Genomic DNA, 24,178 nt, shown 5'->3' with positions numbered 1-24,178 from the left:
ATATGAGGACAAGGTACTACTTGACCATTGGCTTCAGCTCAATGGTCAAGTCAAAGGCTGTCTGTATATCATGAATCATGTATCGTCATACCCATTTTGTTACCGTATAGCAGTAATTTTCAAAAGATTAGCCTGGAAGCTAGTTAGCTCTCATGCACAGAGAGGTGTCATGTCTTTACTTAGATTTATCTCTTCCTACAACTAGTAAAAGTAGTACAAATAAAATAAATTATTTCCCTCTAGTATCAATACATCAAACTATTCCCCCCCCCCCTACATTCTACCTTCCTACATTTCAAAGTGAATTTAATCCTATGTTATTTAATTTATTGAATCTCTTTATCCATTCTTCTACCTATTCCTAATTCCTTTCTTCATTAATTAACCCTCTCTTTTTTTTTCCTTTCTATATTCAAATCTCTCTCATTTGCCTCTTAGAAATTTCTCACCTAAATTACTAGTTCTAGATGCTCACATACAATGTAATTATTACTCTTGATTATTATCTTCTCTTCAATTTTTTTTATTTGGTACATATTAAATAACATTTTTTCACTTCATTTGGTAATTATTAACTCATTGTTTGTATACTTTCTCAGAGGTATAAATTCACCATTACACAGAGCCATAGATGGGCGTACGCATGGAAGTAATGTTGATAATTACAATCTATATAAACTGTTGACAGTTACAAAACAGTTATCCTGCAGGTAAATCTCTTTAGAATTAAATCCTTTAAATGAGATGGGTGGCATGGGGTGAATGAGCCTCTTTCATTCTCTTTTCACTTTGCATGGAGTAAAGAGATTCAAAGGAAAATAAAAGGGAAGGTAGGAGGGTGATGAAGAGACGAGTTGGAAGGATTATGAGAGAGATAATAGAAAGAGAACCTAGCTGTAACAATAGGCACAAACCCTCTTTGAGAGGCTCCCATTTACATTGTGTAGCACCCAGGGACCACTTCTATTTGAGCTGTTTAAAATGCAAAGTAGATTCTGCGGCCTCGCTCAAGTGGACTGACACAATGCCAAGCCTGGCACTCATAATCAGCTCCCAATTTTACCAAATGGAAATTAGGCAACAAACATGATGAATCAAAAGAAATATTGCGACACAAAGGGGAACAAAATACAGACCAAACAAAAAGCTGCAGACCTGTGGAAAATTGTTGAATCTACTAGAAAATTTTTAGCAAACAATGTCATGAATTAATCAAATATTTGAGATGCTTCAGATAATAAATGAGATGTGTTACGCTTTCTGAAAACTGGTTTCTAGTAGACTTGGTAATCCTTATTTAAATCTGTAAATCAAAGTTGAAAGCTTTTCAAAAGAAAGACAAGTAAAAAGTGAAAAATGTGATGAAGTGTAGAATGACTAGAGCTAGTCCATCATATACAATCATTCATCTGTAAAGCATGTCATTCCAATGAACCTTAATTTACATTGGAAGCAATGAGGGGTTTTTTTCTGTTTTTCAGGAAAAAGACTTGAAGAAGCAGCATGATAAGAAGCTACATGAAGCGAGAATAAGTCGGAAGCGTACATCATCCGAGGAGCCGCTATCTTCCCCCGTGATGACGATAGTCCAAGAAAGCCCATCATCAAGTCATTTGATAGAGACTTAGGAAAATCTTGCCATCTCATTATTCATGCTTCCTTCTAGCTGTGAGATCACGTCAAGTCTCTAAGGCACAGAATTCACATGATTATGTAAATTGTATGATTACGGCAACAACAAAAAAACGTAAGGTGGAATAATGACGGGGATAATGGAGAAGAGAGGGAAGAGGGAGAGTGGGAGAGAGAATGTAGTGGCCTGGCCTGGGCAAGCCAAGCCAAGCCAAGCCAAGCTGAGCTGAGCTGTGCTGTGCCGGGCTGTGGAGGAACGATGACGAGCAATGACGAATGAACTGTGAAGAAGACTCTTGTTTGAACACGCATCCACGGGATGACCCGAGAAATTTTCCGCCCGAGCGACCGGCCAATTCTAAGCAAACTTGCGTTGCTTATTCAAGCTGCTGATATTATACGATTCAATTATGGCAGCCATCGTGACCTCAGTCGAAACAAAAACCATCGCCTTAAAAATATGATTGAGAGGGGTACCGCTAATCCCGAAGTGAAGTCATAAGACCCCTTTTATAAACAAAAAGAGGGATTTTGGCAGGGAAGAGAAGAAGACGGGGTATGGGTTACCGGTTGAAAGATGTGAGAAAATCAGAAAAATCACAGAATTTGTCTTATGGTATTGTGAGATATATGGGTCAAGTTTGTATCACTACCACCTGTTGTGTGTACCCCACCCAAGGGTGTGAAGACCCCCCTGAAAACAATAGCTTGGCTTAATTAAACCCCTTTCCTGCTGAACTCCTTGTCACCGTAACCCAACCTTGCTTGGACAGGGGCTTTGATCCCTTCCCTGCTACCGGCTCTCTCTCTCTCTCTCTCTCTCTCTCTCTCTCTCTCTCTCTCTCTCTTGCTATCTCCCTCACATCTTCTTCTCCTCTACTGATTAATCTCTAGATAATGACCCTACCCACCAGAAGATGGAAGAGTGATGAAGGATAACAAAAGGGAGCTGGTGTCTTAAGGATGGTTCATATTTCATGGCATCATATATCTCACAGCCTTCTGACTAGTACAAGATAGAGTTTCTTGGTCGCTACCCTCCGATGTGGGGCCCACCATCTTCACCCATGTGACTCATTTCAAGTACTAGGATGGGATGGAATTATCCCTTTCAAATTCTCACACTTGTGCTTGCCGAACGAACGAACCACACACATTACCTTATAAGTAGCCATGACACCGCAATGGCCGTAACATGTTGACACTGACTTTCCCCCTCACCAACAAGTCAACTTAAATCTTCCCCTTTTCAGTAGGCATATATCGTTGCCATTTTAAACTCTAAAGATGTTATACTTTTGTGATTTGTTGATGAGGATGACTATGTTAAACTAAAAGCATTAATTGTATTAAATATGATGTCTTAAATAATATGTAGTTTTGTAACATCATAGTGCAATCATTTTATTTTTAAAAAATCAAATTTCCCCACCATAAGAATGGCACTTTATTTTCACATAACCTGGTTTGACAAGCCCATTTTTGCAAAAATTACTGAAATATGGTTTCTTTGGCTTACTACGTAATCTAAGCAAGCTGTCCTTGCATTAACAGCAGAAGGCTAGCCCCATATCTGACATTCTTAATATTCTCAGTCTGTTTTCATTGTGCAATTATATTTTGTTTAAATCACAATTGAAACATGAGGACAATGACAATCATTCAGCCTTTCTAAGTGATTTCTTACTTGAAATTACAAATGGAAAGCACAGCATTGACGTAAAGAAAAACTGACACGGTTTTTATTATAGTATGTAAATCTTCAAATGTATTTTTATTAGAATAGCTATTTTTCTTCCTGACACACAAAATGTCAATATGAATTATTTTACTGATAGCAATTCATCGATTACACATCTATTACTACTGTCTGAATAGTTTTGAACCCTGAATACAGAAAAACACTTTACTGAAATAAAAAACAATATCTAGGCCTATCGTTCCTAATCACCCCGTAGCCAAGACCATCTTGAGAATAATAATGATAGCTATTACTAAGCTCTAGAGAAGACTTGAGAACACTAAGAAGTAAAAATCTAATCAAAATAAAATGCTGAAGAACAAGGGGATTAATCAACCTCAATCTTGTCTTGAGAATACAGATGATTTAGTTTCTTTGAAGCCATGTTGTGATCTGATCTGTCCTGATGAGGTGAACTCATTGTTTGACTTTCTTGCGAGATACACGACGACGAGCACGGAGGATGTGTCGCAATCAAGACGGCTTGCTTCGGCCGGGGACACTTCTCTTGCAACGTAATTACGAGCGAGACTTTCCAGGGGATCGAATGGCCACAGATTAACGCAGCCATTAGTAGGACAGCTTGCATCGCGCAACAATGTACAAAAGGATGTGCCTCGTAACTCGAGCCATCACTCATTAATTTACGCAACCTGCCCCGGACTTAAGGGCCCAAAGGGGGAAAAGTTTAAGGACATCGTCATGGCGACAAATGACTGCCGGAGATTAGGCCGCCGCATCTTGCAATTAAATCCGAGCTTGGTTGCCACAGAAGAAGACACAAATATGCAAAGCTTGGAGTTAAGAAGCTCTCATGATGATAATTACCACTTGCTTGTGATGAAGATTCTTGGACCTTTTCTTAATGTCTACTTTTGGTTGGAAGAGAGCCGTGTCTTAACTGCTGTCTCATTTGGACCCATCAGGTAGAGAGAGATAGACATCTGATTGGCTTGTGGCAGCCAATCATGGGCATTACAAACGAGCAAGAGATTCTTGCTTAATTACCCAGGGTTCGTCATCAAGGAAAGGATGCCCTCAGACTACCCTCATCTCTCTAGCTTTCATTAATTACCACCAGCCCCAAGTCCTTGCTCAAACTCCTCATACCTAACAATGCATCTAGTCATCACTCTCTCTCTCTATCTCATAATCTTCCCTCAATCTTTAAGTATCTCTATATATATATACCTCTCCATTTAGTTTGTCAATTTTCTGTACATTTTATCTGTCTCCGTCTGTCTCTGTCTCCAACTGTACCTGTACCCCTTCATGTATCCTAATCCTCATTCCCTGAAGTAAAAAAGTACAAAACTACGACAGACTTCACAGTGCACAGGGGTATTGGGTCAATGTAGAGCAAAACCCTTGATTGATGAGAATGTAAAATTGATGTAAAGTGGTGTTTAACTGGTTTGTTGAGACGTGACTATGGGCTGATAACTAAGACTAACAAGCATACACATACACAACAATGCTCATTATTCTCAATTATACTGTCGCCATAAAACTTTTAATTTGGTGGCTAGGGCAAAGGTCCATTTTTATTTATGTTCCTTTCAGCCTTCCCCCGGAAAAAGAGCTAACAGCATGATGAAGGCAAGAACAGCGACAATGTCAGAGATTTTTTTCTTGATATTCTTTTGTTGTTTCACACGCAGATTGATCTCTCGAATTCAATGGCATCTGACTCAGGACCCCGCTTGCTTTATGTCAGCCATTTTAATTGCAAAGAAAAAAAATCCATTGAATTTGTATAACCCAAATTTGATTATCTGAGGGATAAGGAGCAAATGTTTATCCTTATTGAGTATTTCATAGGCAAACATCTCTTGGATTCTATTCAAGTATGGAATGTATTAATAGTGATCAAGACAGCAACTAGAAATACAAATATGTTCAGGAAATAGAACATTTATTCTATTGTCTCATTCCAAAACAAGTACTCATCTGCTCTTAACAGGTCTAAGACTGAGACCGACTCAAGCGCACCGAGCCAAGACAAGACTGACACCATCTGTGACATACTAGGCACCCATTCTGAGGGTAGAGGCATCCAAACATACCCCTCACTACACACATGCATCATCACGGATTGCCTGCCTGCCTCACAGCTCACCACCCAACCAACAGATGACTAGATGACATTACGTAAAAACATGGGCCACGCTTCCTCGCTTACTCTCCCTCCCTCCCTCTCTATGCCAAGCCAAGGTTCTTGATTTATGTGAAGGAAAGACGCCCCTCTGCATCTCACTGCACAGTATGAATACAAGACCTTTTTTCCTTCTATTTTGATGCCATCTAGATGAAAACATGGGCTTCCCTCGTCGCCATAGTAGCAAGGAGAAAATAGGACATGGCTATGACCCCCTCCTCAACCCCCGGAGGAATAGGGTCAGTGAACTAAAAAAAGGACTAGTCTTGAATCCAATCTCATCTCAATATCAGTCTGCTACACTGGCTGTCTCAAAAAATAAGATAACAACAACAATATACAAGAGACAGTAAAATTATGCTTTCAGATTTCCCAACTTAGACCTTGGCTTGTGCCATTTGGTTTAAAAACTATGCTGATTGTAAACCAAACAAGTTCCTCATTCTTTCTTATCTGTTATTGCTGACTGTGTAAACAAACACCAAAAAGAAAACCTACACATACATACCATTGAAATGCTAAGCATGAAATGTAATACATTAGATAAGACTGTCTCTACCTTGACATTATTAGCGGTTATTAGAAGTACGTCTGACTTTACATCTATGAGAAGAGAAGAATGTCATTAATTGCTTCATATAACCCTAGCTGTCTGCTATGCAACACAGCGGGACATGGGACAGAAACCTAAGAAAACATAGAGCCTCTTCAATTATGAATAATCAAAGAAAATATTCACAAAGGTCGGGTAAACATGGCTGTATTTTCTTTTGTCACGTATTAGATTGGAGATGTATAATCATGACAAAGGCAAGACTTGTTCTTCCATGAACAAATTATTCTTTTTGCCTCTCTCTCTCTCTTCAATATATTTCTGTTATCGCTTTTCTCTTTGATCGCCTCTACAAAAGCAATCAAGCTCAAATGTTTCATTTCTTGCATCGAATATCAATTTTGTTTTGACATTTATATTCATCTCTTACCCAAGTAATCTTACTTTTCTGTAATGTGAATTATGTTGGTAATACAACAGCAAACATGAAACATGAGAAACACAATCTTAAAGGTAAGGACCAGTATTGGAAATGCCCCAATTTCAAAAAATGAAATGGAAGTTCTTATTACCAATCATGTGAAAGAATATGTTTTTAATATTACATGATGATAAAAATTTTGACGGGAAATTGCCTACTAATTGATATATTTGGTAAATTAGTGTATCTCTCGCCTGTTGAGATATATGAAATGCATGTGTCGCGCATGTGTGTGTAGTCCCACATCTTTCTGTGTACAGTGCTTCTAACTTTATGAAGACTTGGCCAAATTTCTTATCATTTTGATGATTCCAGAACCTTGCAGTACATCTATGCTAGATGATCAACCTTTTCTGATCAATTTCACAACGTTTCTTTCACAATGCAATCGCATGACCATAACTGGTCTTTAGCTTTAAGTATGAATACTAATGCAAAACCTAGCCCTACTAGTACTAAGCAACCCTTTACTCAGCCAAAATGAAATTTAATTCCAGTACAGGTAATGATCTTCATACTGGTTTCTACCAACTAGGTTTTCAAAACCCTCTTAAACAAGAAACAATCAACTGTTGATTAATCAAGTCAAGTTGTCAACATATGTTTTCTGATTCTTCCTTCCTACCAAGTAAATATGTTCCACAGTCTGTTTATAATGTTAATCATGGCAAATTAGCTTATTAGTACAAGGCAACCAACAATACTACTCCTCATAATGTTTTCCCTCCTACAAGATTCTGAATAGATTAAATTCAAGCTCATTTCTGTTTCATAATAAAAGACAATCAGTGATTAGTTTATATAGACATCCCCAGTCTGAAGACAGCCGAAAAATAGCACTGAAATATCACAGAGAGCTCTACAAAAACATGAAATTGCACATTCTGTACGATAATACAAAGAGTTCCTGTTAAAAAATAACTTTTTGCACTTCGTTTCATCCGAATCTAGTTGTTATTTGAATGCCGGCATCCCAGCTGGGCGGGCTGGTATGGACTGACACTGATCCACAGAGAGAGGGCTCTCCTCTATTGTGCTTCTCAAAAGTCAAATATACTAATCCAAGTCTGTCTCTGTCTCTCTTTTGCTTTCCCAAACATCCAACCAGAAATCTCACTGATGGTTGAAAAACTAATGAAAACTAAAAGAATTTCTAGTTAAACAAGATGTTATCCAGTACCCTTCTATAATACAAATTGAATCTGAATTTTCATCCTCAATTAAATACAGACACAGATTTTGGTCTCAAAATATTTTGTAAAAAATTAGTACTTTGATAAATGCCATATCTTCCATTTCTTGTATTAAATGGGAAACATTGAACTTTTGTCAAACATGTACTGTTAAAAACAATATAAGAACAAAAGATAAAACTTAGGATTATTATGAAGATAATGACCGTATGAAAGAGTGCTCTTTACCATTAACAAGCTCTACTAATAATTAAAAACCATCATACTTGCATCAATTACAAAACTTCTTATTTGAGTTGGCCTCTGTTCTGTACAGGGTGACTTTGGAGGTGCAGTAATTTAAAACAAATGAACCAAATTCATGGATATGGAATGATGACATAAGACGGAACAAAAGATGCCCCTCTCATATCTACTTTCCGTGGATCGATAGGAAGAGATCGAAAGATGGCATACATCAAGAAAGGCATTCCTCAGGGTACAGCTGAGGAGAACTCCTCCAGAAATATGAGCTGAAATGAAGGACCGGTAAGAATGAAGATTGTAGAGGAGGGGGGGGGGGGGGGGGAGGGGGGGGGGTGAAGGACTAGATACATGTTAAATGCAGGAACATGGAGTTAGAAATTAGGCCAATGAGATGAATCACTAACAAACCACAATGGTGCGTGGGATGGATGTAAGACAAGGCAAGCATACCAAGCTGACTGGATAGACGGACAGACTCATCTACAGCTAGCTAGATCAGATGGGGGTAACAGGTTATGAGGTTTACATCATAAGGACCTACAGGTGGCTACCCCACATCAGTGTGTCAGTGTAATCTGTCTGTCTGTTTGACTGACTGGCATGGCTAGCTGTTCCTTTCTAGGTTTTAGACTGTTAGGCAAAACTTGTTTATCTCTTCATACCTGATCTATTTGTTTCATATTAAATAAGATTTAAATCTTCTTAAGATGTTGTACTTGTGAGGTGGCCACTGGACTCGCAATATAAAATCTGATGTCCTTCCAATCCTATTCTCACTCCCCCCCCCCCCCCCACCCCCCCCCCTCTCTCTCTCTCTCTCTCTCTCTCTCTCTCTTTCTCTTTCACTCTCTCTCTCTATCTCTTTTTAATACTCTCCACTTCTCACTCTCTCTAACAAAATTTAAAATACACATTTTTGAACACTCACTATGTTCAGACTTCACAACAAGCTCTGCAGTCAGCCATCACCCTTTCTGACAGCCATTCATTCAGCCCTTGCTCTCTCAGCTCAGCTCTTCCATCCCAGTTGTGATGAGGTTATAAATGAGAAATGTCTAACTGTTACCTACTATGATGAATTACTTACCATTACAAAGACAATCTTCATTTCCTATTCTAAATATCTCCTCTATGAATTTCCTTAATTCTTCTTCTGATTATTGAGGTGAAAGTGTCCACACCATGCAGGACTGGTCAGCCAGCATGGTCAGTAGTGCAGTGAATGGTCAGATACCAGACACACAGGATGGATGTGCTCATCCAGCACAATCAGGCTATGGGGGTGCCTGATTAATTGACCATCCAAACAGCCTCTCAAAACTCTCCTCTCAATTTTTAATCATCTTACGACCAAGAGAAATGGAACACTCCCAATGATAGAATAGTCTACTATGCAGACATCTCCAACTAACTTTTACAACTGTTGAACTTGATTTCAAAATTTGAAAATTTAATTCATTGTGTTTTAGTGAAATATTTCATATCAATGTGTAAGCATACCTATATACAAATATATGTAAACAAAGAATCTATCAAAATGTCCCTAACAAAAATTATGTGAAATTATTTCAGACAACTAGTCTATATAATCATTTAAAAAAATTATTTCCTAGGAAATTTTCCATCCAAATCAATGCTATTATCATTGACAATGGCACATGGACCATACTCTTTTGTGAAACTATACTGCAACCTTCTGATCTATCGACACTGTTTTCTGTAGTGCTTGAAGACAGTAACAGGGTATGAGAATGTAGACTAGTAGTGGGCAGTGTTTCCTAATGGCCCTGGCTGGCAGGGAGCTCTGGTCATTGTTTTGTGGGCGGCCACTGACCATTACAGGGTCCAATGCTTCTATAATCCTCTCACATTCATTCATAGTGAAGAGCTACCCAAAGGAATGTTTCCCAACATTTAATCACTACATCACATCACTCAGCATTAGTCTTGCTATTCTAGACCCTGTAAAGGATCAGCCTCATAGAAAAACTTATTTTGAATGACAAACATCTACTTTGATCTGATACTTCAGAACAATCATCATGAAATAAAATTTATCCTGTATCATGAATTTCTAATGAATCTTTGAAACACAAATTTTCTTCTGTATAAATTATCAAAAATATTTTGGGACACTAGATACTGATAGTTATGATCTCTTCTTTCTCTTTGAAGTTTGACATGAGCAAGTAATTAGTATGTTTGTATTGATCATTTTATATAGTTGAAGTTGATCATTTTAACACTGGAGTTCATAGGGCAATACTGGAAACTTCTTCAGATTTTTTTCTTTTCAGTTTTAAAAGAATTGATATAAAATTTTGCATCAATAGACAAGTACTGAACATTTGTGAGTGATGAAACTGCTTACCCTAATTCAAAATTCATCAAAAGACTAGGAATCAAGACTAATAATCAGCTGACCACCCCCTTACAACATGGCAGAGCTGTTTTCACAAAATGGGTGTAGGCTCATCTACAGGTGTTAAAACCATTTTAGATTAACTTGTACAAGTGGTAGAGATACTCCAGAGAGCGATGAATATTCTTGATTTATAATGATAAGAGAGTTGCAAATGTTTCTCTCATTTTTAAGACATAAAATGCAATAAAAACATGAAAACAAGGGAGCACATTCTAAGGCTACACTGTCCCTGGAGAGTAATTAACTAATTATTCCAGATTACTGCTACAGACTCATGTCTAGACAGAAAACTCATAATTATTCTGGGAAGAGATTTCTCCTGAATAAACAATTATTTACACTATGCCTGCCAGGGGTCTACCAGCCCCCAGGCATTTTGATTCAGTCATTAAGAATAAAATGACATTTCAAAACCTCTTTGGTTGAGAGTATTAACATTCATCCATACCCGCTATTGAATTACATGCCACATATCATAAACACAAACAACCTCCTCTACTATCTATTTTCATTTGATGAAACGTAGAAAATGCACTCTTTTGGTAAATTCATTAAATTTAGCATTACGTAGTGTATATTTCTTTGTATTTTGACGTACACAAACATAATTTGATTTCTATTTCTTTTATCAGAAGTGGTTTTAATGACAATCATTTTTAATAGTAGATCTCATAACACTTGTTTCATGTTTACAACTTTTAAACAAAACTGTTCGGTATGGGCACATCAAGCAACCTAGATTGATGACTGAGGGACCAACAAACTTCACTGGTTGTTGTTCAATAGCAGTTTTCAGGCCTTGAAATTGTTGCGAACTTTTGTGAATATCAACCACTTGAGAATTTAAGATACTTTCTGGTTTGATTGTGGCACAAACCTGTCTATTAAGGTCACCTGTTTCAAAAGGAAACCGTTAACTACAATCATTGTTCAAGAATGGCATCAAAGCCTAGGTACTTGCATCTCTCAAACAAAACATTAACATACTATCTACATGCTTTAGATCTAATAGGAAGAAGATATAAGTTTTAATTCTTGAGGCAAACACGCTTTCCTGGGAATGGATCTCATTTACAATTACAATCACTTTGCTTTCCTCTAGCTAGGGAAATCAGAAAGAAGTGTTGATGCAACAATTTCAACAGACAAGAAAGGAAATGATTCACCTTATTTGAAATCCATGCGTCACATCTGTGAAGTGATTTACCAAAGATTCAAAGCCAAATATGAAACGTATATTCATTGAGTTAATACCCTCTTCATATCAACAAATTACTCCCGCAGCTAATCTTAGTTTCCATTTCCCATGTTAACAATAACAGCTCAAGACAAATATGAAACGTATATTCATTGAGTCTGTAACCTATTCATACTCGGCAAGAAAGAACCGGATTTTAAATTATTTTTATGCCTCCAGGGACTGTTTAGATTTGATTGTTATAGCCACTTATTCAACATAATTACAGATATTGAGAAGTTCATAAAGCAAAAAAGGGACCAAATTATCATTTCAATCAGCTCACTATAAATGGCTTATTAAAATCATTAATATCAACTCATCTAGAAAAGTCAGTGATTTTGAATTTGATATTTGACATGGATGCGCCCTGCATTATGAACAAATACTTTTAAATATTACTGGTATTCTATCTATACAAGTGAATTGTCAAAATTAAGAATACATGAGAAAGACTCTGACATTGAGAATTGGTTCATCTACATTTCTTATTTGTTCATATAATATTATTAACATTTGCTATATTGTGGTACCAGGTATATCATTGTATTCTGTTTGTATATAACATCCCTACACTCATAATGTCATATACGCTACATATTTGGAAGAAAAAAAATAAACTAGCACTAAAACTATACTTAAAAAAACAGTAAATTTTGAAGGTCCTAATCCACAAACCTTGACTACAGTACAGAGTGAAACAAAACTGATGAGATTGAGAATGTGTAGAATGATGAATAAGAATTGTAAAAAGTAAATTACCCAAACATAAAACATAGACATACCAGTACCACTCTTAAAATGTTAAAAGCTTTCATAAATCACAAAAATGTGATCAAAATTCCATCACCCTAGTCCTATCCAATAAACCATGGGCTGATAAAAACTGATGCTGTTTCCAGACATAACACACAAGATGTAATTACTCTAGGACTTGGTGCAAATTTCTTGTCATTCCCCCCCCCCCCCCCCTTTCCCTTCTCTTTTTTTTTTTATAAAACCCTTTTGGCAAGTTTAGAGCCCAAATGAATACCATACCCTAACCTGTCAGAATATTCCACTTGTTTTCCTTCCCGTCTCTAAATGGTCCATGGAATTTCAATCAACGAAGCTCATACATCATCTCTAATGTACAAACAAGCAAAAGAGAGGCTCCCTCCATTTTATGGAGTTGTTCACATTTGGCTTAAATTGAAATATAGTCATAGAGGCTATTTATATATAATATCAAACTATGCTACATGGTAATAGTGGTCTTTTCCCATTTTGTTTCATACTGTGCACTGAATTGATAAAATTTCCATGACAATAATTTATGAATCTAAGGATATAGATGAAAATGACATGAATTGGACAAAATTAATAACTTTCTTCACATGGCAATGCCAATGCGACCATTATGAAAAGTTAAACAAAAACTACAGATGCAAGGATTTGGTATGATGAGATGTTTCAAACTACGATGGCTCAGTTCATGTACCAATGCTAAACCCGAACCGTGACTGACAGCATTCATGAGAAGCCTGGATATAGAGCTCCAAAAGAACATGCTTTTTTACACAAAGCTTTGCATATAATTAGGATGGTTTATTTTACAATTACTATGATTTGTATTAATAAGAAGACAGACAGACAGCCTGTCTAGTGAACTGATAGGATTAGAGCGGATAGGACAACATGTCTGGAAAGACAAGTTCTCACCCTTGATATCAGTCTCTTAAACCAAAAAAGATTTTCTTCTAATCCATGAGATTCTTCCAAACTTTCAATAGATTAGAAGCGAGATTTGTTAGACAGGTTTGAGGGTAGTATCCTGATCGATGCATTTCAAAACCAGACCACTTTCCTGATTGTAAGACCAGGCTTTAATTGAAGGGAAGACCAGGGCATCATTGAAGGAAGACCAAAGAAGAAAGACCAAAGAAATAAAGATGAAAGAAGGATGACCAATGAAGGAAGACCAACGAAGGAAGACCAACGAAGGAAGACCAACGAAACAAGACCAATGAAGGAAGACCAACGAAGGAAGACCAAAGAAGGAAGACCAACAAAGGAAGACCAATGAAGGAAGACCAGAGAAGGAAGACCAGAGAAGGAAGACCAAAGAAGGAAGACCAAAGAAGGAAGACCAACGAAGGAAGACCAAAGAAGGAAGACCAACGAAGGAAGACCAAAGAAGGAAGACCAATGAAGGAAGACCAAAGAAGGAAACCAGAGAAGGAAGACCAGAGAAGGAAGACCAGAGAAGGTAGACCTGAGAAGGAAGACCAGAGAAAGAAGACCAACGAAAGGAAGACCAACGAAGGAAGACCAGAGTATGTTAGAAGGAGGAACAGACCAGTAGGTGTAAGTGTGAATGTAGCCTTGCAAGGTTGTCGTGACCTCGGCTGACCTATATTATTAGAGTCAGGAAGAAATACCTGAAAATTAGGAAGCTGATGAACAAACAGCCAAGTCTGCAGTTTCTCTGATTTTAGATGGACACACCTAGTCTTCCTTTCCAGACACCACAGACTAATTATATACCAGGTACCACTGACTAATCTATACACCAGATATAGAATTATCTGTTTCCTTTCTTATTCCCCTACATAATAAGTATACACTTTTTTGTATTTGTTTGTCTACATGCAACCACCAATCATTGTTATCCTGGCTACTGCAAAGCACAGCTGTCATATTTTATGGCACTAAAAAAAAATGCAGAAGTAGTAATTTTCATGCCAGGACTATATTACCAGGTATGCATTCATTTCAACATTGGCTGAAAGAGACCACTCAAATGAAATGCATTGTCATGAACAACAGCATTATACTTTGAATCAAGGTTTCTTTCTTCTTCTTTTTGTTTCTTCTTTTTTTTTTTTTACTAAAAGACAATCACATGATAAGACTTGCCTGTTTGCACATTAGTTTCACCTTTATACAATCAATCAACATCTACGCAGAATCAGCAGAAAAGCATTCTCTAGTAAACATATATATATATATATATATATATCGTCCCTATTCTCACGAAGTGACGGTAGTGAGGTAAATCGTAACGCAAAGTGAATGCAATTTTTTTTCACTACCGTCACTTCGTGAAAACAGCGACGATATATATATATAGGTGCAAAGAAAATGGTCTAGGAACGTGAGACATATATATATTCATCATTTCTTATGGCCTAGATGTATGTTCTCTTTGCCCAAGTCCCTCTGGCTCCTCCTCCAAATTTCCCTTTCTTTCCTAATTTATTTATTCTCCCCTTTCTCCTTCTTCTTCATCCACCTCCTCCTACTTCACATCCTCATCATCTTCTTGCTCCTCTGCTATCCTCCTCTTCACTTCTCTACTTCTCCTGCTATTCCCCTTTGCCCATACCATCTTACTCACCTCCTCCTCTCCCCCTCCCCCTCCCCCTCCCCCTCCCTTTCGCTCCCTTCCCTCGTCCTCATTCTACACCCCTCTTCCTCCTCCTCCTCCTCCTTATCCTCCTCCCCGTCCCTCGTCCTCATTCTACACCCCTCTTCCTCCTCCTCCTCCTCCCCATCCTCCTCCCATCCTCCTCCCCATCCTCCTCCAGTAGTAGGAATCATCTTCCCCCTGATGCCATCATATTGGATTGTAGCTGTTGAATCTACACCTGAAGGGGGTCCAAGAAGAAGGGAATATATATGGATGATGAAGTTTGGCTGATACCTGACACTTCTGGATGTGACATGGAATAAGAGTGGATTTGGCTTGGCTTTTACCTACCTCTAGGCAACGCGTATAATAACCTCCATCATTCTCCATCTTTCCACTTCACTCTTACTTTCTCTCTCCCTCTCTCCCTCTCTCTCTCTCTCTCTCTCTCTCTCTCTCACTCCCTCTCCCTCTATCTATCTCTACAGGACCTAAATTAGCTGTTCTCTGTTAAATATTTTACCTTTTCAATTAATATTTCACTCACGCTCTCTCATACTTCTTTTCATCTCTCCCTCTCATACTAATCTTTCTCTCTCTCTCTACTTTTTTCACTTTCAACCATTTCTTTCTAATTAAACTTTTTTAAACTCATATATACCAATTCCTATCTTGTAATATTCTTCCTTTTTGTGATTTGCATCTTATGAACTTTCTTTCATTCAATCTATGCTATTTCTATTTCTAATATAGTTCTTTATTTCATTTCATTTTCATTTAATCTATTTCCTTTTTTTATCTGATTTCCAGATTGATTGATTTTTTAGATTTTTTTTTTTTGGGGGGGGGGGGCTTTCTTTTTATAGAATTTTCACTGTTTTATTGAAAATTAGATAAACTATTCATATAATCAGATATTTTTTGAAAACAAAATTAAAGAAGAACATACTTTAATCAATGACGTTCAAGACAAGCAAATCTGAGGAAATCTGATATATAATAAGGTTTACATTACGCTTGTATGAGACAGGAGAGGTATACTCTAGGCATGTTTCTTATCAATAAACGCTGCCACAAAATCCATAATCAAGAAGAAACGCTTTCACCCAAATTGAAGTTTCGCTCCTAAATTTGATTATGAATCTTGAAATGAGGATCATCGTGCTGGCATGCAGGCAGTCATCTGACTCTCCCTGGTCAGAATGAAGTAAAAAGATATAAAAATCCAGCAATTGATGGCAAAAGATCATCATTTAAAATGAATATTGGAATGGTTGTTAGATCACCTTTTGACCGATAGTGACACGTGATACAACACAAAGGTAAGTACTGTAGTCCATTCGGGGTTAGATTTCTGAAATTTACGAACTTTTAGGCCAGGATTTTTTCACAAAATATCATTTTCCCTGACCTTAAAGTGGAGTAGTTTTAGAGTAGAACAATTATCAAAAAAGAAATATGGAGCTGTCTTTTTCTCCTCTTTTTGTTCAGCTTGCCTCATTAGCTGAGTAGTCACCTCTCTATAACTGAAGATATTGGATCTGTAAAGAAAGTGTATCCAGTGGCTTCTCTACTAAGAGAAGATACAGTTGTAGAAATTTGTGGGTTAATGACTGGATTCAAAGTTCGTAGATGAAGTGCAGAGATAGAAGAAACAAAGCCAGGCTGGAATACAAAAGCAGATCAACCGCACAAATAATAAAAGAAATATGGAAAGTATTTGCTACAAGATCAGGGTCCAAGGATATTGCCTCTAGCTATAATTTATCTAAAATGCAAATGACTCTAGTTCCTTTTTAACCCCAACCTTTTTCCTTCCTCCATCCCTCCCTTTTATCCATTTTCTTTATCTCTCTCCCGCTCTCTTATCTCTCTTTTCTCATCATCCATTTGTTCTTTGCTTCTCGATTTCAATTCATTTATTTCTCTTTCTCAACATTTCTTGTACCTTGCTCTACAATTTGTGTTCTATAATTCTTTCCGTCTTTTGTCTCTGTGCACAGGGTTAGATTCTCTCTTTAGGGTGTATGAACAATAAGCTTTCTGAATTAGATGGGTGGTGTGTGCATGGGAGCTAGCTGGCTTGTGTTGGCAAGCTTACAAGTAATGGAAATTAGAAAGGAACTTAGAAGATATAAAAGAAATTGAACTTATCACCCCAACCTTAATGAGTTTGGATGGGTAGTGGTTTATGAAAACTGATGGTTTATTGAAATGAATGGCTAACAAGTTTTTGTGTAGATATCCAAATCATGGTGATATCTATAGATGTTCATTTAGATTACAAATGAACCTATAAAGATCAAAAGAAATACAGATACAAACTCTGTCATAAAGCCACTGACGACTCAACCAATTAGATTCAAAATCTCTTGCTACATCTATTTCAATTTATGATAATTTCTGTATCATAAATCAATTAACTTGACAGTTATGACACAGATCACAGAAGCTGGTCTACATTCATACAGTTATTCTTTGCACTCAACATTCTCTATTATTCCCATTATATCCTTATCAAACAGACTCCTTATTAAACACATACATACATATATCTTATTACAAACAACATCTGCACCTAGTTATCAAGGATTCAATTATAAATTTCATATTATCTGGCTAAGCAAAGAGATACTTAACAGATGAGGAAATTGCATGGCAAGATTTCTACAGAGTACATGATACAGTTCAAACACCAACAGTATTAAACAGTACTCATTTCAAAATTAAAATCTATAACATCCAATAATTCCAATAGTCATATCGACACATGGATGCAGCTTGTACTAACACCCCTGACTACTATCCAACTAACAAACACCAATCCAATTCTAATTAACTCGAGTTGCACCTGTGCACTTTCCAAAGGCAATTAAAATTCACTTGAATCTATATTTATCTGATGAATTCATCTGAAATATCATCATCATCTGTCATCACCAACTTATTGCTACAGTTAATTACTATCTCAGAAGATATACTGGTAGAAAAATTATGCACTTCTCCTCTTTACAACCGAGCTCAAATGCTACATTGAATAATGGTTGATTTATATCAAACAGACTGCAACAGTACAGACTGAACCCATTACTATAGAATAGACAAACACCTCTATCTCTTCCTTCACTTTTTTATTGATTTATTAACATTTTTTTTTTTAGATTAACTAACAATTATTTAACAATTTCAGGGACTACTTTTCAAGCTTGCTTGCATGAGAGTAAGGTTCTTCAATTTGTTTTGCGTTGAACTCTATGCAATTTTTTTTTTTTTTTTTTTTTGGGGGGGGGGGGGGGCTTTTTATGACTTTTGAGGGCTCTTTGGGGCATTTTGGGGGTTATTTCGCCCTGAGCCTCCGTGTAATTTTTTCCTTGGCTCATAATAATAATTTTGAATCAAATAATAATAATAATAATAATAATAATAAAATGAATAATGACTTAATCATTTATCTTAAAGAACACATACATGTAAATAGATAGGATAGCTATCAGTAATGTCATATTGTCTCCTAATTAAGAAGATGGTGCGCATGATACATAACTGCATGAACACCTGATCAATAATCAACCAGTAGGGGAACCTTGTGTGGTATTTATTTAGATGGCATCTAACTGAAGGACGGTGGGTGGTGTGGCTGGGCTACTTGGAAATGATTAATTAGTTAATTGATTGGTTAATTGATTGGTATTGATTCAGATCACCCTAAGGTTGTACCACTTCATTATTACTTCATTATCACTGTGTCGCTATCATGTACTGTATTAATTAAACTTCATTGATGTACATCATGTGTTTTACATGTTCATAATATATTACATCTCCATCAACACCATCTAAAACTTTCATGAAAAACAAAATTACCTAGAGAGATCATTGGAGAAATCATACTGGATATTTTGCCATAGATTGATTTGATAAACCAGTGTCCTATGTTCTATACATACTCCACTATTCTGCATGCCTATACAAAACAGCCAATAGCTTTCAATATATATATTTTAACAAATACAGTTAATTGGACCCTAACACTATATTTTTATAAGGGAGCAGCTCTGGACAATAAAAAAGCCCTCTTTACATTTATGTTGATCTATAAACATCAGAGTTGGGTTCATTTTAGCAAAATAACAAAGCCCTCACAAGCACAATTTGATATTTGTTATCGTTAAACAAGACATACTATGATACAAATCACTGCGAGGTATCACAATGTATTAGAATTAAATCTTTAGCCTGCGAGATCTCTTGTATGGCATTCATGAGGTATGAGGCAGGGTGAGTCTTATTCCTTAAACTTGGTCAAACTCATTTTTCATTGAGCTAAGAAAAAAGACTGCACACCAGGGGGGTGTTTCACAAAGATCCTATTAAGTCTAACTTAACTCTAAGATGGACTTGAACTATGGCAGGCCATTCATGCCACTAATTCCTTGAACCCTTCTTGGCATTGGTTTCTCAAGGGACGTGTAAATCGTGGTCACAAATCTAAACAATTTACATTGTTTGATAGTTCATTATTGAAGGGGAAAATATTATCTAAAGATCATAATTGAAAGACCAATGGTGAGAGCAACCAGTGGCATAAATGGCTTGCCATAGCTCAAGTCCAACTTAAGTCAGTCTTAGTCTTTGTGAAACACTCCCCAGGAATCCTATTTTTCTAGTTGACTGATTCCAGGGTAAGATCGAGGGGAAGAAGAGGAAGGATAAGATGAGTGTGAGTCTAACATTTGGTTTGCTTTGGGCTAGAAAATAAACATCTGTAATGAATTTGAGTAGAATTACAGCAGGACATGTCTGTGTAGATGGTATCAGATCTATGTCCTGGGTTGGGCAGCGCTCTAGCTCTTCTACTCCACCTGAATCACACTCTGCAGCTCAGATGGGTTCCCCTAGCTACTAGCTCACCTACCATAGTTACTACTCACTTTCAATACAGATTCATGAAGGAAAGAGAGAGAGAGAGATCTACCTTTTCAAAACCAAGTTTATAGGTGGAGATATGCTTCTCATTAGAAAGGACAATACCCTAAACCAAGGATTACTACACGGTTCAAAAATAGATTATATTCCAGTAACTTCAAGATATGAATAACCCCAAACTTGAAGGAATAACTAGGCAAGGACCCTTAAAACACTGCAGTAGTGATACATAAACCACAGAATAGTTCAATCATAAAGCAATTACAACCTTTATCACAGTAAACGGGGCAAATTAATTTAGCTTGATAATCAGCTTGGAATTCTTTCTGAATATATTAGCAGACCAAGACAACAATCATCCAAGATTACACCAAACTGACATGTTTTTATTAGGAATCACAATTCATCTATCTACCTGTTACACATTATCATAAGAGTGGTTTTAAACAATTTAAAATCTCTGCTTCTAGTTCAAAACCTATTGAACTGACTTTGAACATATTCATTATTACATTTTCTTGGATATGAAGCAAGTAAGCAACTGTCAAATTGGACTAACTTAACAATATTTTAAAAGACAGGATTGTTAAAAATATTTTGATGATAATTTTCAAAAGAAAATCAAGTGTAACAAAGAATAAATACTTGAGATATCACGCTTACCGGTACATTAATGTGCTATTGCCACAAAACTTATGACAAACTTCCGTATAATAATGGGTACTTTGTCAGTCAGATAGCATAGGTTGATACATTATTATCATACAAATAGTGTCTACTAAGAGCCATAAGAACATCAAATCAAATACAGTTAATGGCCTCCTCGCTTTCCTAAAGTGACATACATATATCTATAATACTAGAGCAAATAGGTGATAGATATAATTTGATTGGTTAAAATAGAATTATAACAACAAAAGAAAAACTAACCCTGTTGCCTGGAGGAAATGATATATACGACACCGCTCTGGTATACCACGGCTATCCCATACAGCGATATGAATAACGTACCATTCTTTATGAAGCCAGCCACACAAACAATGCTTGTTCACTTTGATCTGCCATTTCATTAACCTACAAGCTCTTAATTGAATCTGATAAACCTCAACATTATTTGCACGACTCTAGTTTTATTATCTAGATTTTTAAGCAGATATGAAATTAAAAATGTTTAATGCAGAGCTGTATAAAGTGGTGATGATAAGGGCTTGTTTATTGCTTTTATCTCGACCCTTGTACTCACTAATTGCAAAAAATCTAAATTAGCAAAGGAATTATGAGGTTAGGTTTTGTCCTGTAATAAAAACTGGTTTAATAAGTGTGTTGTAATTACGAGCATGTGACTAACGTGTTTTGTCTATAAATCGCTTTCATGCCGTTGTGTAAACAGTCATTAAACCTCCTTTTCTGGAAACTTCTCACAGAATAGCAAATTTATTATTTTTTGTCAACTATTACAAGACTAAACAAAAAAAATCTAATATAAAAGAACCGGAAAACTGAGAGATAAAGAGATAAAAATCTATACTGTCGATACTGCTCCAAGTACTACAAAATCTGGAGCAAAAAAAATGATGTTGCATCTCTATCCAAGTTTGTTAGATGATCTAAGAAAGATGTAAGAATAGTCTTTTAATTGTAATGTAATCAATTAGTAATGTTTAAATTCTGTACAATAGCGAACAAAGCAAATGAAAGTAAGGAGTACCTCATCATGAAGAATTGAACTAAAATAGGGGATTATCTAATTTGCTTTGTAACGTAATGTAAATGAATCTCCACCAACAAAAAACACTGACAAAATAAATGAGCCCTTAAGTGCATGTCTTCAAATACATATCTAACAAAATGCAATAAAATGAGCTTCTATTTCCTGATTGGACTCAAAAAATGCAAGACTTTGTGATATTTATGATGAAAGCAAACACAAATTAAGGACGCCATTACAAAGATAAGATTTATTGCCACACTAATTCCAAAAGGTATTGTAATTGGGGGCTCATATATCTTAGGAAGCTTACAGTGCCTATTGAAAAATATGACATTGCACTTCGTTCCAAATCTGACCTTCCATATCGATGAAACAAATGGCACCCGTGAAATAGGCAAAGACAATTCATAATAATTGAAAAGTGAGGAATGACGATGGACTAGTTATGCAGAAATATTGCAATGACTATTAGGAAACCTACTTGCACTAAAATAAGAGAGGAAAAGGGGTGTAATGAACGAGACTGAGAGCACTACGCCGACGGTCGTTTCAATTGACTTTGCAACTGCACTTTAGAGAGAAAGAGGCAAATTTACTTTCATTATGATGTAATGAGGTTTATTGACATGTTAGGTACAAGCAAACAAACAATTAAGATGCCAGAATAGTAATTGTAATACATATTTCAACTTCTTACTGCTGGGGGCCTCTAAAGCCTACAAAGCACCCATTTAATAACAGTCTTAATCATCTCTCAAAAAACAGGACAATATTGTTTTGTCCTGCATGTGAATGTTTAATGTTCATGCCTTAGAGATTGAGAAATAAACAGCAGTAATCCACATCGCCCTTACTTTGGTAATCCCTCCGTTATGCCGAGGTCTAAAATGAAGCGCCAATTAATAGCAAGATGGATGGGTCTGCTTCCCTCCAGCTCAAGTCCTGCCCTCTTTCATCTATACAATGACTAGGGCCTAAATACCATGAGAGGTGGAAGAGACAAACAGCTTTGTAAATGAGGGGCTTATGGGGATCTTTACTGTGGTAGATGCCTTATAGTTCTTAAGACTTGCAGCAGTCCTGCCTTAGCGACAGGCAATTTAGTCCCTGCGCCAAAGCATCACTCTCATTAAACCTAGAGTGTACATTGCCAAGGAATCACCGCCGAGTTAAGGGCACTTTTCTGTAGTTAGTCGTTGCGGAAATGAACAAAAACAAAACGCATTGAGGCTAGATTAGCCTTAAATACAGAGTCAGTTATCATAAACTAACAATACTTTCCTCTGAAATTAAATAGCTTGGTATAGCCAGACAGAACCAAGATGAACAAGCAGAGGGGGGGGGGGGGGGGGGGGCTTCTCAATCAAAAGTTACGCCATGTGGGGTAGCCTATGTAATGTATTCTTATTGTGGTAAGGAACAAAAGCTCAAGTCTATTAAATGCACTGCTGCGGCTTTTAATGAAATAAAGCGGTGTGCAATCAACAGTACAACTGAAGCTAAAACCACATGGGAAATTTCTTGTTTCACTCCCTATCCCTCTCCCTCTTTCTTCAATTCATTAACAAGCTGAGGTAATTACTCCATCGAGGCCTTCAAACTTCAGATAATTCTTCTTCATCAGAGCCATTTCACCTTTCATTGAAAAGTTGTGGCACCCATTCAATTATATTCTAAGAACAAAGTATTTATTGTGAATAGTCAAATCAATAGCAAGCATCCTTGGAAGAAGAATGCTTTTATGTGGCTGGCTAATGATACTTACATTAATGTATTCTATGCTACATATCCTCAATGTTTAGAGAATAGACGGATTAATGCTTCTCATCTTCTTTTTAATACACTACTTTGAAATGCTGTAGCATGTATTCTAGTAGATTCATTTCAAATAAATGGTATAATGTATTTCTATTACATTCTCTTGAAACGAGTTGTGTCATCTCTTTCTTTAAATAGCATTCAAATATCTCTCAATACTCTTACTCCCCTCTACTAACTCTCTCTCTCTCTCTCTCTCTCTCTCTCTCTCTCTCTCTCTCTCTCTCTACAATACTAATTGACCCTCTTATATTACCCTCACTTTTCTCTCTCTTTTTTATACCTATTGTTTATATTGTTCTTGAAGAAGTTTCAGCTTGAGGTAGCCTCCCACGCATTCCTCTTCCCTCCCATCATTCCCCCATCTCTCTCTCTCTTCTTTACGACTGTCTTGACTGTGTCAAGAAAATTGTTGCTAATTAGCACCGGTGAGGCTTTCCACTGCTTCTACAGCTAATCAAATTTGACCAATTTATGGCCAATCACACAAAAATGCTAGGCTCTGCTTCTATGGTGAAAGTAGAAAGTTACTGCTACAGCTACAGGCACTATGGGTAGGGGAAAATCAATTCAAATATAGTTATTAGGAGAGGCAAGTTTTAATCAAAACATGCAAATGTTGCAGGCAATTCAAGAAACTGTTCTAACTCACCTGGTATCCCTGAT

At 36.7% G+C, this 24,178-nt stretch overlaps 1 non-coding gene across 2 annotated transcripts in view; it reads right to left on the bottom strand.

Annotated features, from left to right (window-relative positions):
• Positions 1-9,371, bottom strand: part of LOC593587 — a 79,035-nt gene extending 69,664 nt beyond the window's left edge. Inside the window, exon 1 of one of the 2 annotated variants that reach the window (XR_004062347.1) lies at positions 9,092-9,371. This is a non-coding gene — a transcript (uncharacterized LOC593587). The remainder of the gene's footprint in view (positions 1-9,091) is intronic. The other variant, XR_004062344.1, reaches the window with a different exon arrangement.
• Positions 9,372-24,178: the final 14,807 nt, after the last annotated feature.

Source organism: Strongylocentrotus purpuratus, unplaced genomic scaffold, assembly GCF_000002235.5.
Source record: "Strongylocentrotus purpuratus isolate Spur 01 unplaced genomic scaffold, Spur_5.0 spur5_scaffold_8, whole genome shotgun sequence".
NCBI lineage: Eukaryota > Metazoa > Echinodermata > Echinoidea > Camarodonta > Strongylocentrotidae > Strongylocentrotus > Strongylocentrotus purpuratus.
Note: the sequence above shows the minus strand (reverse complement) of the source record. Positions and strands in the feature narration are given on the sequence as shown.